The 12,706-nt window shown below is 34.3% G+C and overlaps 1 long non-coding RNA gene across 2 annotated transcripts; it reads right to left on the reverse strand.

Moving 5' to 3' along the window:
• Nucleotides 1–8,225: 8,225 nt before the first annotated feature.
• LOC126265516 (uncharacterized) lies at nt 8,226–12,376 on the reverse strand. Of its 2 annotated transcripts, XR_007548001.1 has the most exons (4): nt 12,018–12,376; nt 11,638–11,775; nt 10,631–10,735; nt 8,226–9,321 (listed from the first exon to the last, which is right to left on the reverse strand). It is a non-coding gene; the product is annotated as an uncharacterized LOC126265516 (long non-coding RNA). The 2 variants fall into 2 exon arrangements; XR_007548002.1 differs by lacking the exon at nt 10,631–10,735.
• Nucleotides 12,377–12,706: the final 330 nt, after the last annotated feature.

Here is a 12,706-nt window from a genome sequence, read left to right on the forward strand (position 1 = left end):
CAGGATTTTCCTCTTCAATATTATTTACATCGTCATAAATGCCAGTCAATCGCGAGTAATTCATCTTCGAACAAAACGCCCAACTCGACTGGAAGTAGATTATTAGCTATACGCAAATTATGTAGCACCACGCAACTAATAATTTTGGATGCAACATCCAGAGTATCATGTAACATGCGATTATTTAAGAGACACGTGAGAATTCGTCAATTCGATGTGTCAACGGCATATCTAAACGAAAATTTGGTCGAAGAAATATACATGAAAGCTCCAAAGAATCTTATCGAACTTCTTCAAGCTATCGTGGAACACAGAACTAAGTCAAATGGGCGCAATCATGCTTGACAAACACATTAAAAACGATCGAGTGTGTCTCTAAAAAGAAGCTTGAAGGGTCTTAAACAGGCCGGAAGGAAATGGTACGAAAAGTTAAGTACGAAATTGCGACAGATGGGTGCTGAACCTACCCAAGCGGACCCATGTCTCTACTAGCTGAAGCGAGGGGACGAAGTCGCAGCATACATCGTCATTTATGTAGACGACATTCTTGTAGTGTCAAATAGCAACGAAACTGCAACACAGGTGCTATAAACACTAAGAGAAGAATTTGATCTGAAAGATTTAGGCGAAGCCAAATATTATCTGAGAATTGAATTTATCACCATCTATGTTGGATAAATCGATGTCCTGAGCTGCAGATCCTATATGAATTGTGGGGTGTCTTATAGGAAATTTGCCGTGGTTGCTCACAAACGGGTACAACGAGCATTCGTCAATGAATTTGATGCGCTCACCCTCGTTACATTTGTAGTATGTAACAGTGTTTCCGGTTAGTCCTCCATAAAAACCGTCACGAGCATTCAATGATGATGTGGCAATATCACGGCAAACACGGGATGGTTTTCCACAAAATCACGCACTTCGTAACTCTGTTTTAATAATGCGCGGAAGTTACATTCCCACATTTCGAAGACTTCAAATCCTAGGTTGCGAAGTCGAGTCGTTTTAACGGTGGTGGCCTCGTAACGATTTCGCATGGTATCCGTTTTACCTCCCCCAATCGATGTGTCTCGGTGAACTTTATTCGCCTTATTCAAAATATTTCAGCAATCGAACAGCCTGAGGAGATAACCAGTTTATCAGTTACATTTCGAATTGTGTCCGAAGAAATTTGTTTATCCTACGATACGATATTTAATTGCGTAAATTTATATCGAGCAAACAGTTGTATACTTTTACACATGTGCGACAGAGACTGTCCACCAGGAGTTAGAATAGTGAACACCTGTGAAGACGAAATCAACGTGTCCTTTGACATTGAAGAATGGACAAACTTTATTCGCTTTATTCAAAATATTTCAAGCGAGCAGCCGGAGGAGATAACCAGTCTTCAGGAAGGAGGCCATACACGACATGGAATGGAAAGTGTCTTGGTCGAATTGGAAAAAACTGTTGTGTTTCTGTTGATTCGACTGACTCGTGTACTGGAGACAAAAATCGAGAGGTTTGAACCAGAAAAGTACTTGCTCATATTCACAGGTCCACAGCACATTGCTGGGTACCCTAAGCCACTTGCTACATATCAAATTGTTCCGAAATAATAATAAAAAATTATAAATTATACATTACAACCATTATATAAATGCACACAAATTAAATGTATTGTTAACTTATTGATTTCAATACGTTTTTCTTTTTAATATGTTGTTAAGGCCAAAATGCCTCATTGTTCCAAGAAACGTATTTTAATTTATGGTTTTCGTAACTGGTTATCTCTTTGTTCATGCGCATGTAAAAAGGCGCACTAAAGATCACAACATTATTCGTTGCGATAACGGACTGGAATCCAGGCGGAAGCTCAATTTCAAGTGCACCGCGTCACTACGGACAATTCGCGCTACAATGCACTGTTAATCGCCCTGGAAGTTGAAAGCATCCAGAAGGTGTCGGACTTAATTCGCGCACCACCCAAGTCCGGTAAGTATGAGGCTCTGAAGGAGGCTGTGCAGACACGCAACTCCAGTAACTCCTCACGGGTGTCGAGCTTGGAAACCGCCTGGGGAACCGGCCACCCTCCAAGACATGCCAGTTCAGCATCACATCGTGACGCACGCCAACCAATTTTTACTTGCCCACGCCGGCTTATCTGCGGGTCTACCAGGGGTACGATTTTCTAACTCACACGAACGCAATTCGTATACGAATATTTTCAGGTGAGTATTTTCGAATACGAATAGAAAGTGGTATTTTGTAACGCATTCGAATATAAATTCGTATACGAAATATTTTGAACATGACAACGTCGCAAAATCGTATGATATCGTATGACAGTTGAAAGTTATCGTGGAAGTTTTCGTATTTTTCAATATTCGTAAGCTGATTATTGAATAAAATATAGTACAAGGTACGGTATGTGTAAAATGTCATTTCAATTATATTTATGTAATAATTTTATTTTAAATAGGTTATTTGAAAATTAATAATGGACAAAAAAGATAAAAAAACTCAAAAAAAAACGAGTGGGAAATGTCTCACCAGACCAGAAAAACATAATCATTAACTTTATGGAAGAAAATCCATGCTTACAAAGCGGTAAATTTAGCAATAAATTTTCATATAAGAAGGCACAAAGTTTGTGGCAGAATCTTACCGTCACTTTAAATTCTATTCCGGGTGCCGAAAAAGGATGGCAGCAGTGGCGAAGGGTTTGTATAATATATATATATATATATATATATATAACATAACATAATTCATTTGTGGCAGACGTGGCAAGATATGAAGAGCAATGCGAAAAAGAAAGGTTGTGCGATAAAAACAAGCATCACAAAAACTGGTGGAGGTCCCCCAACTAACATCGTTCTTTCAAGTGAGGACAGCAAGGTTTTGAACATAATTGGGCCAACAATCACTTCTGGGCATCCTAACATTATCGAGCCCACCTGTTCGATTACATTAGATACTAATGTAAATGAAAATAATATTATAATTTAATGTGTCGATACTGATAAGACGGTTGTTCCTAATAGTTTTTCAGATGTCGACGATGAGCAACAACTCTCTCCAGCAGAAGTTTCAAAAAATGTACATGAACTTAAGAGGAAAAACAATTCAGACACGAAGGTGCCAAACCTCAAATTTCCAAGACGTGTGGAACGTCTGGAAAAATCATTATCGGCAAATACTGAATTAATTCAGATAACAAAAGAAAAAGCAATGACAAAAGAAAAATATCAAAACGCCAAGTTGGCCTTACTTGAATGGGAAGTGATCGCCAAAGAACGCATTGTTCAACAACTTGAAACTCTCTGCAGTTATTGGACAGCTAAAAAGGATTCTAGTTAATAGTGTAGTGGTAGTGTAGTGTTTTACGTATAATTCGATTGTTATGAGACAGGATTTTGTTTCTTTTTTTGTAGGTTTATTTTTGTTACTTAGAGTTTAACTGTTAGTATTTAATTTGATCTCTTCATTATTATTTAGTTAGTAGATTAGTTCCTTAAGGGGTTACATGGGTTTCGTGGGTTCAAAAAATCGATTTTTTTTTTGCTTATTAATTTCTCAAGATTTCTCAAGAATATTATCCTAAATTTTTTTAAAGTCGATCCGAATAATAGTTTCGGAGATACAGCCTTTGGAAGGTGTGCGCTCCAAGTCAGATATAGAAGGGTCAGCGCGCTTCAGGTATAGTGAGCAGCTGCTCGTCTATTGTTTGTCTGTCATTGTTGTATATTACTTTCACTTCGCACAACCGTTTGTGTGCAGCCGAAAAAAATCTGCGAGCGAGACTCGCGAAGCCTGAATCCGTCATCGACAGTAGCAAAAGGATTCCCATGTCATTGCAACTGCGTCAGATCTGTAGTTACACTTCGAATTCTGAATCGCTTGCGGTGCATGGTTGCCCCCCCCCCACCACATACTTCCCACTCACTCCGCGTTTTTATGATAATTGATTAAAAACAATTAATCTACCTTGCACTGTCGAAAGGCAGAAATAGATGCCTCGCAACATTTCTGATGAAACGCGCCTTATTCAAAATAGTTCAACCGAACAGCTGGAGGAGATAACCAGTTTATCAGTTACTTTTCGAAATGTGTCCGAAGAAATTTTTTTATCCTTCGATACGATATTTAATTGCGTAAATTTATATCGAGCAGACAGTTGTGTACTTTTACACATGTGCGACAGAGACTGTACACCAGGAATTAGAACAGTGAACACCTGTGAAGATGTAATCAACGTGTCCTTTGACACTGAAGAATGGACAAACTTTATTCGCCTTATTCAAAATAGTTCAATCGAACAGCCGGAGGAGATAACCAGTTTATCAGTTACTTTTCGAAATGTGTCCGAAGAAATTTGTTTATCCTTCGATACGATATTTAATTCCGTAAATTTATATCGAGCAGACATTTGTGTACTTTTACACATGTGCGACAGAGACTGTACACCAGGAGTTAGAACAGTGAACACCTGTGAAGATATAATCAACGTGTCCTTTGACACTGAAGAATGGACAAACTTCATTCGCCTTAATCAAAATATTTCAATCGAGCAGCCGGAGGAGATAACCAGTTTATCAGTTACATTTCGAATTGTGGCCGAAGGAATTTGTTTATCCTTCGATACGATATTTAATTGAGTAAATTTATATCGAGCAGACAGTTGTGTACTTTTACACATGTGCGACAGAGACTGTGCACCAGGAGTTAGAACAGTGAACACCTGTGAAGATGAAACCAACGTGTCCTTTGACATTGAAGAATTGACAAACTTTATTCGTCTTATTCAAAATATTTCAATCGAGCAGTTGGAGGAGATAACCAATTTACCAGTTACATTTCGAATTGTGTCCGAAGGAATTTGTTTATCCTTCGATACGATATTTAATTGAGTAAATTTATATCGAGCAGACAGTTGTGTACACATGTGCGGCATTGAAAATATTATTTTGTTAAATGGCATAATATGTAATATAATGGAAATCTTGACAATGGCTTTTCCCTCTCCTTTTCTTCTTCATACCGATATTTGTTTGAAATTATTGTACGAATATTACATTAATAATAATAATAATTAAATTTATTTTGTAATTGTTGTAGGTTTATTAGTTTCATATTTATATTTGTAAAAAAATATTATATATTTTGTGAAATAAACACTGTAAACTTATACATTTTAATTTTACAAGCCTGGATTCTTTTTGTACAAGTCACGCCTAACAAAATCACCACACCACAATTTTGTGATTTTGGTCGGACAGGGGAGGATGAACTTTCCTTTTACATCTTATTCTCATCGATACCATTCCAGCAGTAGCAGCATTCGTTTTACAACACCATCGACGTCATCATCATTAAGCAGTGACTTTATTTTTTAATCAGGGTAAGTTTAAATAATTAATAATCTTTGTATAAATATGTATGTTATGTGAATATTTGTCTAAGCAGTGAACAGAAACATGGATTTGCAACAAATCAACGCTGTATCCGATCAGTACAGAAAACTTGTATCCGAGCTGACCAGTCTACAGGAAGGAGAAGGCCATTTGATACACGACATGAAGAGAGTGAATGGCACATTCGGAAGTATTTAAACAAATGATGAATGCGGACTCCGACTCGGTACTCTCTATCCTGCCAAAGAAGTATTTCCCGCTGGCAACAACCAAGCAGGAGATGGAGCTGAAGGTGGCCAACGGCACGTCCATCGCCACCTTCGGCACACGTCGCCTTAGGTTGGACCTCGGCCTGCGTCGCCCACTCCAATAGCCTTTTGTCATGGCGGACACGCAGTCTGCCATCCTCGGCGCCGATGCGATAAGGTACTACGATCTGGTCATCAACCTTCGCATTCGCTGCCTGCATGACCGCCTTACCATCCTTACAGTGTGCACCGTCGGCCCAGAACCAGCTGCACATTCGATCAGTTTGATTTCGCACATCGTTATCCCCGAGGGACCATTCCGCCCAGGCCACCAGCGACTCCTAGACGAATTCATGAAAATTGTGCCACCGCCTGGGGAAACGGCCACCCTCCAAGACATGCCAGTTCAGCATCACATCGTGACGCACGGCCAACCAGTTTTCACACGACACGACGAGCACCTCCGTTACATGCGCCTGTTGTTCGAAACCCTTTGTGACGCACGTCTCCGACCTAATTGGGACAAGTGCTTCACCGGTTACATCGTCTCAGCCACGCCACGTCATGCCGCTGCCCCGCACGCCCCCTTGTCGCAGCAGCTCAAAGGACTCACGAAGAAAAAGTCGCAGTTGAGTTGGACCAGCGAAACCGACCAAGCTTTCGACAGATGCAAGAGCAGAATAGCCGATGCAGCGACGTCTGCTTTCCTCGGCCACCAAACGCCTCTCGCTCTCCGCACCGACGCGTCCAACACCGCTATAGGCGCAACCCTGGACCAACAAAGCGAGGACGGCACATGCATTCCTGTTGGTTTCTTTTCGCGGAAGCTTTCCGATTCTGAGCAACGCTACTCCACAAGAGTTTCGCATCACGCGCCATCTGCTCGCACTTTGTAATAATATAATAAACAATTAGTGTTCTTGTAACTTCGACTATTATTCTCATCACACTCGCACTTCAGTTTTCAAAAATTAGCAAAGACCAACGAGATGGTCTTCGTGTGTTTGGATACACTGTGTTTGTGCATTCTCCAAAGTACTTTCGCAAGAAATTCGATGCGAAAACGGATAAGCGAATCTTGGTTGGCTACCAAATAAACTCGAGCAATTTTAGAGTATTTTTAGAGGTTACGGGTGCGCAACCGGAACATCGATATCAAGCGAACACGGTGGAATACCCATTACTCTTACCAAACTCAAAACTAATAAATTCGAAAACCTTAAATGTATGTTAGGAAATTATTTATTAATACCTTTTATATTACTATGAAGGTTAACTGACGCAAAATATTTAACCTTTTTGCAAATCAGATTTGCTAGATTAAGTGTCTCTTCAAAATGGAGTCAATGACCTATAGAATTTGAAAACTAGAAGGGAAAAAAGAGATGGTACAAGAAAGCAGAGGAAGAGAATTCACAATGTCCGTAATCGACTGGTAAAATTACAGGAAATTGATCAGGAGAATGTGAAAACTGAGGCGGCTGAAAGACAAGAACAGGTATTTGAATGGACAAATTTGACAAAAGTACCTACTTAGGAAGAAATTGGTATGTACCAAAGATAAAAATTTAAACTTAGACAATAATAAAATTTTAATTCATGACGTATGCATTATACAAAGTGAAAAAATTGATCAATGTGTTGAAGAGGACGTATACATATTTGAAAAGAAATCGTTTCAGATAGAAGCTAACAATAACATTTCAAATCGTATTTTTGAGGAACCCCGTTACAATTTGATGATGATAACCAAAACAATAATAAAAATACAAAAAAATATGATGAAAGTAATTTTGAAGAACCTTTTTGTTCTTCTGGAAGCGAATATATCCCAACTGATAATAAATCTGAGGAATATGAAAAATCAGAGGATTTTTATGAAACACAAAAATTAGAACAGGATATTAATATGCAAAGCCTTCAACTTCGACTGGTATAATATAGCAAAATATATAGCAACAGTAACCCGAAAGTAATGTCAATGGAGTGTGATATCTTTTTGGAAAGTTTGTTTAAATACTTCTGAAAAAATAGAACAGTTTTCCGATTCTAGACCATGGACAAAAATAAATGCATGTCCATATTGTTTTCAAGAGGGAACTCCTCAATTTTTTAACAATTTTATAGCTGTTACAAAATTAATAAGTGGCTATGATCCAGAAAAGTACACTTTTAAATCAAGTAGTTTCCTTTACACATGGGAACTACCCTAAAACAAATTTGCAATGTAGCCACAAAAACGGTGATAAAAAAAAGTTCACTATCAGGACCATGGTGATCAGGTTTATCCGCTCTTGGGAACTACACCACATTCCACCATTGTTTTACTTGCTTGTAACAAGTCACATAAAGTAGCAAATCCATCTACAATTAGGACAATTAGGAACTGGCTTTGTTTGGAATCATTTTGTGGAGAACCTTGTGAGAGAATTTCAGGTAGATATAATTATATACGAAAATGTTATGATTTATTAATATTATTAGTAAAAATAGTAAATGGATTCTTCTTCTATTAGGAACCATTCCATGTTCAATTAATATTAATAATATAGGCATAAATTCCCCAGTTTTGCTAAGAGAAAATGGAATTTCCAAAGATATATTTAAATTATTAAAAAAGGTTGATTGAAGAACATCCAAATGGAAGAGCAGCAAGAAAACGGAGATCCGCTTCAATCTAAAACAAGTTTCAACAATTCAGTTCCATTGAGGACTCGCAAGAAGAATATCATTCAACTACAACCAGGTCAAATAAAAGAAAAACCATGCTGACGACAGTATTGGTTTCCATGAAACGAATGAAATGAAGTTTATGTCCAGAAGAAATTCAAAATATATCAAAGTATAACGAAGGGAAACAACAAAGGAATGAATGCAATTTAGAAAATGACGACATATCTTCATTCGTCACAAACAATTCAGAAAGATCAATTTATTTGGTAAATTTCAAAGAACTGAAGAAGTCCAACCAGATCGAGGAACTAGAACGAAGCAAGCGTCATAACTAACAACAGTGTTTGTTTCCATGAAACATGTCCAATGATCGTCAATTACGAAGTGACGGCATATCTTCAGTGATCATCAAGAGTTTAAGAAGAACAATTCATTTGACAATTTTGAAATATGAAGGAAATGCTGTATGAAATTAACAACCATCACTGCAACTGTTTGAATAAACTGAAACCAAAAACCATTACACGTATATTAATGCATCCAGTAATAACATACTCCAATGTTTGTGGAGCAGCAGGTTATAAACCTTAAATTGACACTGTTGCAAATTATACGATTTATGATTAAAAAAACAAAAATGACAACTTCTTATCTGCTTAGCAGATTTTTATATTTTTATGAAATGGTGCCCAAGCTTTATAAAGTTTTATGGTTTCTTATGTTTGTAGATCTCAATGGCTACCCAAACCCTTTTGGTATGATATCCACTTATCAAGGCAAGAAGTTTTGTTTCATGGAATTTCATGTTTCCACATAACAGTGCATGTTCAGGTCCAGAATGTTCAGTTTTAAATATTCATCTCGTTGAACATTTTTCAGATGGATTCAAACTTTTTATCGTGTATTATTGCACAAAAATTCTTGTTGTTAACTGCAGTTCAGACTAAAGATGAAGAGGTTTAACAGAATTCTTGGACGTCAGACCACATGTCACACCACACCTGAAACAAAATTAAATAATAAATAATATATTATTACAACAAAAGTAAAAATCTCCAGTCAATATTTCACATTTGTTTAGTGTGGGAGATATTTTGGTCAATAATTTTGTATTAGTATCAATTTTCTTTTAGTTTCTAGTATCATCATTTAATTTGAGTTCGACACCTTTCCATTTTAATTTTAAACAAAGTGTATATATATTATATATATATATATATATATATATATATATATATATATATATATATATATATATATATATATATATATATACATCAATCAAACTTACAGACTTTTATGGGATTTCACACATCTTAGACGTAGAAATCACAACATAATAGTAAAATAATTTAGATTATTTTAATTTGATTCTTGTGATGTGATTACTATTAGATTTTATTTTCACCTAATGCAGGCTCATACAGTAGGATTCAAATTTCTACAGGGTTTCTCAGAATATGTGGGCAATCTTCTGGATTCTCATAGAACACATAAAAATAATAGGACAAGTTCCCACATTTTTTTCCTACGACCTCCTTTTCGTCTGTTTTTAAATAACTTTTGAAGTACGTGGAATATGATGGTAACTAAGAAAATCTCGTTAAAAATGGCAGCTTAAATTACATTCAGCTTATTTAGTTGGACTGGGACAAAATAGTCCTAACACATTAATGCTATTTTTTACATCCTGTATGATAAAGGCACAACAATAATATTTTTAAACAGCATAAACCTTAAGTTAAAAATAGGTACTCTTGATGTCTTGAATATTATCGATATTGTGACGCTAGTTATCGAAATTAAGTTATTAATTTTGAAAAATATATGATTAAATTAAAATATATTAGTTTATTTAAAATTTATATATTATATATTTTATATTAAAATTTATTATTAATTACACAAAATGTTCTGAAGAGAAAAAGAAAATTATTTATTTATTCAAGTCACCATTACTATACATTATAAATTGTCAAATCATCGTATTTTACGTCAAAAATAAATATGAAATAATATACCACCCACTTCACAGCAATAAATTTTTATAAATTGTTATTTATAGCGGTTATACATGGCATAAATCTAAAGGACAATAACCTCTCAAAGTACTCACAAAAATTATTATGGATCTAGTGTAATATTGGCCCTAAACACAAGTTTAATACATTGTACCTTAAGAGCAGGTTAATGAGAATTATTGATTGAATATTATATTTCACTTTTATTTCATATAGTCTATTTTGATGGTTGTTGTAAGCTACATCTCAATCAATAACCCCACATGTTGTAAAATGAATTTATACTGACCTAATATTCTGATTTCAGACTTATTTGATTATGGATAAACACAACTGGAAAGGTTCTGAGGAACCCTAAATGTAAGCATCAGCTTAATTTGTCAATTATTGTCAACTAAAATATAAAAAATAAAATAGATTAAATCTAATAGTTACATTTGTAATATTTTACAACACTTGTATTAAAAAACGCAGAATGTGAAATTAAGCAACAAAACTATAAATTATTTTAAAGTAATTGTTTGGCCATATTCAATTTTTTATTTCTTGAATATAATTAGATTATTTTTTTATTAAAATGAGTTATTTTCTTTTTGGCCTAAGAATATTGACTAAATAACTAATTTAGATAAGTAAAACAATTTTTTAGAAAAAAATTATTCACTTTATATTTATATTAGAAAAACGTGGTAACAAACCCTATTTTTTATATTTCAATAAATGTATAAGTGTTTTCCATCTTACTACAAGTTTACAAAAACGTTTAGTTGCTTAAAATTAAATGGTTTAGAAAGAACAAAGTAACAAAGTTACAATATATTGATAATACATTTTCGCAAGTTTGATTGTATAAGATATAATATATATCATTTGAAACATTGCCATTTTTCTACAAAAAACGAAAAAGTATGTGTTCATTTAATATTTTGTATAAACAAATAAAATTATTCATTTGTAATATTATGATTCAACTGATTGTAAGAACCAAATCAAAATATTTGTAAAAACTTTCTTATTTAAAATTTATTACAAACCTAGCTTACTTACTGATTTGTAATGTAGTTCTTTTTCATGTATAAACAAATATTTAAAAACTATAAACAATTTGGAATTGACTAGTTCAATTATAATAAATAGGAAATAAATTCTACCACTCAGTTCACAGCAATACATTCTTATAGATTGTTGAGACATATACATGTTATCGTAGAACACCAATGTAACAAATTGTAGTGTAAGAGTGGATTAGTGTGAATTACTAAGTATTATACTTTGATATAGTTCTGTATAACTTACTTCAAATATCCTGCGGTATATGTGTTTTCTAAGCCACATGTTAACTGTTAAGTCACATCTAATATTTTGCCTCTTGACTCATTTGAATATCGAAACACCATTGCATTGATTGGTCCTAGATTTCTCAGATACTGACATCTAAAACATAAAAAAGAGGAATATAATAGAAATAAATCTATTTGACAACCCCAAAATTAAAAATGTAAGTAAATCAATATGATTTTTTTAGTTATATTTGTGATGTTTTATATAGCATGCATTAAATAAAACACAATATGGAAAAGTAAACAATAATTAACCAACCTATAAATCATTCTACAAAAATTATATTGTTACAAATTTGCAAATCATACAGTAAATGAATTTTAAATTTTACCAACCTGGATAATGGAGTACATCTTCATCTATTATAAAATGACGAATGCATTTTCATTTACTGACCATGAGTCAAAAAATTTGTCTGTACATATATTACACATTTCACGAATCTTCCAAGGGCTGCACGGATTTCATCTGGTGTCACAATTAAACTATTTTTACCAAGTAGTTATTGATTTTTGTTACACTGAACTGGTCTGTCGTCTACTCTTTATTAAATATTCAGAAGAATATTACATACAACCTTGCCACACTTAGTAAACATTTTCTTGTTTGATTACACATTTTAGTTTGAAATTTAGTATTAACCAAGCATAATTATGCCAATAACCTTGCAGAATTCTCGACTTTAAGGAACGTTTTCTGACGCATGGTTTCGCGCTTCTTGAAGAGTTTACAGTGTTGTCGCTTCGTAACGTTGAAAATATTCGAATTGTACTTTGTAAAAGTTTTGTGTTTTGTGTTCTTTTTTGTTTTTTAGTAAGTATATTTCTTCTTCTAATTTAATGATTAGTGTTCATTAATTAAAATATTTTACATTACAAATTATATTCCTGTGGTATTTCTAAAAATAATGTATTATTCTTATTCTTCTGGTAATTACATTCTTAATTTATTGGTATGCTCATTTTGTATATTGTACTTTACAGATTAATTTTATTTTTAAAAGATTATATTTTTATTCCTTTGG

Source organism: Aethina tumida, chromosome 5 (genome assembly GCF_024364675.1).
Source record: "Aethina tumida isolate Nest 87 chromosome 5, icAetTumi1.1, whole genome shotgun sequence".
Classification (NCBI taxonomy): domain Eukaryota; kingdom Metazoa; phylum Arthropoda; class Insecta; order Coleoptera; family Nitidulidae; genus Aethina; species Aethina tumida.